This window comes from Gekko japonicus, unplaced genomic scaffold (assembly GCF_001447785.1).
Source record: "Gekko japonicus isolate JY-2015 unplaced genomic scaffold, Gekko_japonicus_V1.1 scaffold358, whole genome shotgun sequence".
In the NCBI taxonomy this organism is placed as follows: Eukaryota; Metazoa; Chordata; class Lepidosauria; order Squamata; family Gekkonidae; genus Gekko; species Gekko japonicus.
In genome coordinates this window covers 251536-257730 of record NW_015161962.1, presented here as the reverse complement: position 1 = coordinate 257730, position 6195 = coordinate 251536, and positions in this window count along the sequence as shown.

Below are 6195 nucleotides of genomic sequence, written 5' to 3'. Positions count from 1 at the left end.
CCATGGGGTCACGAAGAGTTGGACTCGACTGTGCAACTGAACAACAACACTACTTCTTCTTCAGCTTTTTATGTCCATTTACTGATTTTCACACTCACACACATACACACACGGTCAAAAAAAGACCCACCCAGTGGCATAGGGAGGAAGGGAATGGCTTTTCATGGTGGATGGAAGAGGGTGCCAGTGTGGGCAGAACCGTGCAGGTTTTGAAACTCTTGCAGGCATGCCAGGGGAAAGCCACAAAGGGCATGGACGCACAGCGAGGCTCCACTTCCCAGTAAGATCCAAGCGGGTGAAAGCCACCCATGCAGACGTGGCCAGAGCAAGGCTCTCCCCAGGACACCACACTGTGTCTCTTCCCAGAAACATGAACTGACCCTTCCTCCCAAGGGGCAGGATTAGAACAAACCGCTCTCTGCAGCCAAGCACTGGGCAGCAAGCGCTGCTTCAGGATCGGGCCACTCTGCCTGTGTCTTTCTTTGGCCCCACCCAGTCACATGAACACATGAAAATGCCTTCTGCTGAATCAGACTGTTGGTCCATCAAAGCCAGTATTGTATAGAAAAAGAAGGAGAAGAGATTGGATTTATCCCCCGCCCGTCACTTGGAGTCTCAGAGTTTATTTATTTATTTATTATTCACATTTTTATCCCGCCCTCCCCGGAGGCTCAGGGCGGCTTACAGGGCATATTGCCAGATAAAACCATAAAACAATACAAAATATTAAATTACAGCCCTATTTAAAACAGATTTTGATGCCTAGCAAATTCTAAAATTTCTAAAAGCAAGATGGCTATCCCTGACCATCCCGTCCTCGCCCATCATGCAGCAACTAGATGTGCATGCCCCATCTTGATGCCCATATATGGGGGATAGATGGTAGCTAGTGCGATGGTGGTGCACTAGTGCACTAATGATGGACTGCTGGTGGACTAGTGGTGGCGGCTCCTATTCAAAAGCCTGGCGGAACAGCTCCGTCTTGCAGGCCCTGCGGAACTGTGCTAGGTCCCGCAGAGCCCTGATCTCCTCTGGGAGCTCATTCCACCAGATAGGAGCCGCCACCGAGAACGCCCTGTTCCTGGTCATGCTGAGTCTAATAGAACGGGGACCTGGAACAGCCAGTAGATGTTGAGTCCCTGACCGTAGTGCCCTTGGGGGAACATGTGGGGCAAGGCGGTCCCTTAGGTAGGCTGGTCCCTGGCCATATAGGGCTTTAAAGGTAACGACCAGCACTTTGAAGCGAACCCGGTAAGCTATTGGCAACCAGTGCAGCGCTTTCAGCACAGGCTGGATGTGATCCCGTCTAGGAAGATCCATCAACAGCCTGGCTGCAGCATTCTGCACTAGTTGCAGCTTCCGAATTTGTGACAAAGGCAGCCCCATGTAGACAGCGTTACAGTAGTCTAGCCAAGTACAGTGGCTTACAAACTCCTTTCCCTTCCCCTCCCCAGGACAGACACCCTGTGAGGTGGGTGGGGCTGAGAGAGCTCTGACAGAAACGGCTCTTTTTCAAGGACAGCTGTGCCAGAGCTTGTGACTGACCCAAGGTCACATCAGCAGGTGCAAGTGGAGGAGTGGGGAATCAAACCCAGTTCTCCCAGATTAGAGTCCGCGCACTTGACCACCACACTGGCTCTCAGGCTGGCAGGAGCTCTCCAGGGTCTCAGGCAGAGAGCTCTTTCCCCTCACCTCCTGCCTGGTCCTTTGTACCTTCTGCCTGCCAAGCAGAGGCTCCGCCACTGAGCCACGGCCCCTCCCACAAGTGATGTTCCGGTTCCGCCTTTCCTTCCCTTGGAGGCCAGGAATGTATGTTGGTGATGCATGTTGGTGTGCTCATGCTTTGTGGGGCGGGGGCCACGGAGGTACCGGTGCCTCCCCACTTGAGAGGGGCCTCACCCACCAGGAGTACCACTCTCCACCAGGGCAGATGGATGGAGCTGTGACCTCACAACCGGCCACCCATTCTGCTGCTGTTCCCGGGAAACCAGCGAGGGTTCTGTCTGTGGGCAGCAGCCCTGCCCTGCCCGCCTCCAGGCAGGCTGTCCCCCGCCATGAAGGCCTGCTGCTCTTGGGACCGTGGCCGGAGAAGCCCAGGGTGAGGGATGGCAAGGCCACCTGAGACCCTTGGAAGCCCGAGGGCTGCTCCTGACTTTTTAAAAAGAAGACGACCCTTGCCCACATCCCCCTCAGCAGGCAGGGCGGTCTCCCTCTCGGGTCAAGAGAGGGTGGGCCGCACTGGCCCCTGGGATGGAGTGGTTGGCAGGCCCACCCCCTCCCCGGCCGCCTCTCATTGACCAGAGTTCCGGAGGGCCACAAGAGAGGAGGAAGAAGAGGAGACTGGATTCATGCCCCCTGCCCTTCACTACCCAAGGGAGTCGCAGGGCGGCTGAGAGAGCTCTGGCAGAAACGGCTGTTTTTCAAGGACAGCTGTGCCAGAACTACGGCTTGCCCAAGGTCATCCAGCCAGGTGCAAGTGGGGGAGTGGGGAATCAAACCCAGTTCTCCCAGGTTAGAGTCCGCGCTCCTAACCACTACACCAAACAAGCACTGCGAGGGTGCCTCGAGACCAGTGATACCCAGTGATACTCTTGGGAGCGCCCCCCCCCCCCTGTGAGCTCCTGGCATTAAAGTTGTGAGTGAGCGATTGGCTACTGCATAAAGTAGTTTGTTCTGGAGCCACATCCTTCCTGAGCGCAGGCAAAAATGGGTGAGCCGGAGGCTAAAAACCTGTGAGCTGGCTCACACCAACTCAGCTGAGAGGGAACACTGCCGGTCACCCACTCCACGGTCCCAGAAAGTGAGTGAGGACCTTGTCCGGAAGGGCCTGGAGCTGGGAGGCGGTTCCCACCCTGAAGCAGTCGCCCCCACGCGGACCGAAGGGTGGATGAGCTGTGAGCCTCCCCGTGGGGCAGCCCTCTCCCCTCTGACTCCCCCCCCCCCCCCCCCCTTCACGGCTCTCCTCCCAGTGCCGGCTGGCGCGGAGGCTGGGAAAAGGGCCGTCCGGCCAGCGTGGAGGGCTGGTTGTTGCCCTCCTCTTCCCCCATGACCAGCTTGCTCTCTTGAAGTATTTGGAAGGCTGAGTCCAGGGGCACCTTGGTGAGCAACAAAGGCTCATTCCGGGGATAAGCGTCAAAGCGTTCGTGCACAATGAAAGCTCATAGCCCGGGTTGACCTTTCTTGGTCTCAAAGGTGCCACTGGGCTCAAACTTTGTTCTGTTGCTTCAGACCAACACGGCAACCCACCACCAGTCTGGTGCAGTGGTTAGGAGTGTGGTGGACTCTAATCTGGGAGAGCCGGGTTTGATTCCCCACTCCTCCTCCTCCACTCAAAGCCAGCTGGGTGACCTTGGGCCGGTCACAGCTCTCTCAGGAGCAGTCCTCGAAAGAAAGAGCTCTCTCAGCCCCACCTACCACACAGGGTGTCTGTTTTGGGGAGGGGAAGGGAGAGGAGATTGCAATCCACTTTGAGTGAAGGGCGGGGTATAAATCCAATCCCCTCCTCCTCCTGAATCTATTTGAAAGGCCGGCTGTCACTCAGAGGAGGGCAGGGAGCGGTTCCTGTGGGCAGCAGAGGAGAGGACTCGCAAGAATAGGTTTAAACTAAGGGTAGGAAGGTACTTTTTTACAGCGAGAGTCGTGCAACAGGGGAATCGGCTGCCTGGGGAGGTGGTGAGCTCCCTTTCACCAGCGGCTGGATGAACCCTTGTCAGGGATGCTCTCGGACGACCCTGCGTTGAGCAGGGGGTTGGATGGACTAGATGGCCTCTGTGTCCCTTTCCAGCTCCATTGTTCCTCTGGGCACCTGCCTCGAGGGTCTCTCTCGAGTGCCTCATGCCACTGGAAGGTCCTGTCCCCTCACTCCGGACACGCGAGAGCTGCCCAAGGCTCCGGCCGTGGTGGGAGGGGCCACCCTACAGCCTCAGAGGCACCCGGGTACTTTAAAAGGTTCGAGGTATCTGTTGAACTGTTCCATAATCACCGCTGTATCATCGTGTCTGCGTGCGTGGCAGAGTGGCGCACAGAACGCAGGGGAGGTGCATGGCTCTTCAGGTTCGTGGCAATTAGGAATGTGGCTCTCTGTGAACAGAGAGAGGACCACTGTTCTAGTCTAGCCTCACTGGGTGTTGTGTGAGAGCCAGCGTGGCGTAGTGCTCAGAGTGCAAGGTCTGGGAGACCCAGGTTCAAATCCCGGCACTGAGGGGAAACTTGCCAGGGAACACGAGGCGGCCTTCTTCTGAATCTGGCCTGTGGCCCATCAAGGTCAGCCTTGTCCACTCAGCTGCTCTCCAGGGTCTCAGGCTGAGGTTGGTCCTTTTTAACTGGAGATGCCAGGGACTGAACCGGGGGCCTCCTGCATGCCAGGCAGAGGCTCTGCCACTGAGCTACAGCCCCTCTTTACAGCTCTCCAGGGTCTCAGGGGGAGGTCTTTCCCATCACCTCCTGCCTGGTCCTTTCAACTGGAGATGCCGGGGACTGAACCTGGGACCTCCTGCATGCCAAGCAGAGGCTCTTCCACTGAGCCACAGCCCCTCTTCACAGCTCTCCAGGGTCTCAGGCGGAGGTCTTTCCCAGCACCTCCTGCCTGGGCCGTTTTAACTAGGGATGCCTCTGGGGATTGAACCTGGGGCCTTCTGCATGCCAAGGAGAGGCTCTGCCACTGAGCCACAGCTCCTCTTTACAGCTCTCCAGGGTCTCAGGCACAGAGGTCTTTCACGTCACCTCCTGCCTGGTCCTTTTAACTGGAGATGCCGGGGATTGAACCTGGGACCTCCTGCATGCCATGTAGAGGCTCTGCCACTGAGCCACAACCTCCACTTTACAGCTCTCCAGGGTCTCAGGCGGAGGTCTTTCCCAGCACCTCCTGCCTGGTCCTTTTTAACTGGAGATGCCGGGGATTGAACCTGGGACCTTCTGCATCCCAAGCAGAGGCTCTTCCACTGAGCCATGGCCCCTCTTTACAGCTCTCCAGGGTCTCAGACACAGAGGTCTTTCACGTCACCTCCTGCCTGGTCCTTTTAACTGGAGATGCCGGGGATTGAACCTGGGACCTCCTGCATGCCATGCAGAGGTTCTGCCACTGAGCCACAGCCCCTCTTCACAGTTCTGCAGGGTCTCAGGTGGAGGTCTTTCCCATCACCTCCTGCCTGGTCCTTTTGAGAACTGGAGATGCCGGGGACTGAACCGGGAGCCTTCTGCCTGCCAAGCAGAGGCTCTGCCACTGAGCCACGGCCCCTCTTTACAGCTCTCCAGGGTCTCAGGCGGAGGTCTTTCCCATCACCTCCTGCCTGGTCCTTTTTAGCTGGAGATGCCGGGGACTGAACCTGGGACCTCCTGCCTGCCAAGCAGAGGTTCTGCCACTGAGCCACGGCCCCTCTTTACAGCTCTCCAGGGTCTCAGGCAGAGGTCTTTCCCATCACCTCCTGCCTGGTCGTTTTTAACTGGGGATGCTTCTGGGGACTGAACCGGGGGGCCTCCTGCCTGCCAAGCAGAGGCTCTGCCCCTGAGCCACGGTCCTTGGGGCAGTTGTATGCCCTCGGCTAAGCCTACCTCACGGGTTTGTTGTGAGAGCCAAAGGGGGGAGGGGAGAATGATGCAAGCAGCGTTGGGTCCCCACTGATGCGAATGGCAGGGGGCATACACTCATCAACAGGAGGGGGGGACTCCCCAACTTCCTGGGTGCCCCCTCCTGCCATCTCTGGCCACCTGCAGCCAGAGGCGTGCTCCCTCCCCCCACGGCCTTCGCCCGCCCGTCGTGTTCCACGTCCAGTTCTGAGGGAGGCCCCGGATGAATCCCGCCTTGAAAAGGATGCCCTGGGAGGGCCAGGCAGGAGGGAGCAGCTGCCAGTCCCGCGGGGACGGTGCCTCTGGGCCTTCCCAGCCCAGGCACACAGCTGCTCTACAGGCCCTCAAGGAAGCAGAAGTGAGCAATTCTCCTCCCCGCCACCCAGGGACCCTGGATCTCTTCGACTGCTTCGAGTAACCCCAAGATTTCTCCCCCGACCTTCAGGCTGCCGGACGAGGGGCTGCAAGCAGACAAAGAGGAGGAGGAAGAGAAGGAGGCTGCCGCGGAGGAGGGGGTGCAGCCAGCAACAGGGGACGGTGAGTCCGGGCCAGCACCGTTCCATCCCACCCCCCACCCCTCAGCCTTGGGCAAGTGTGGGAGAAGCTCCTTCTCCCCCCCCCCGCAGATGG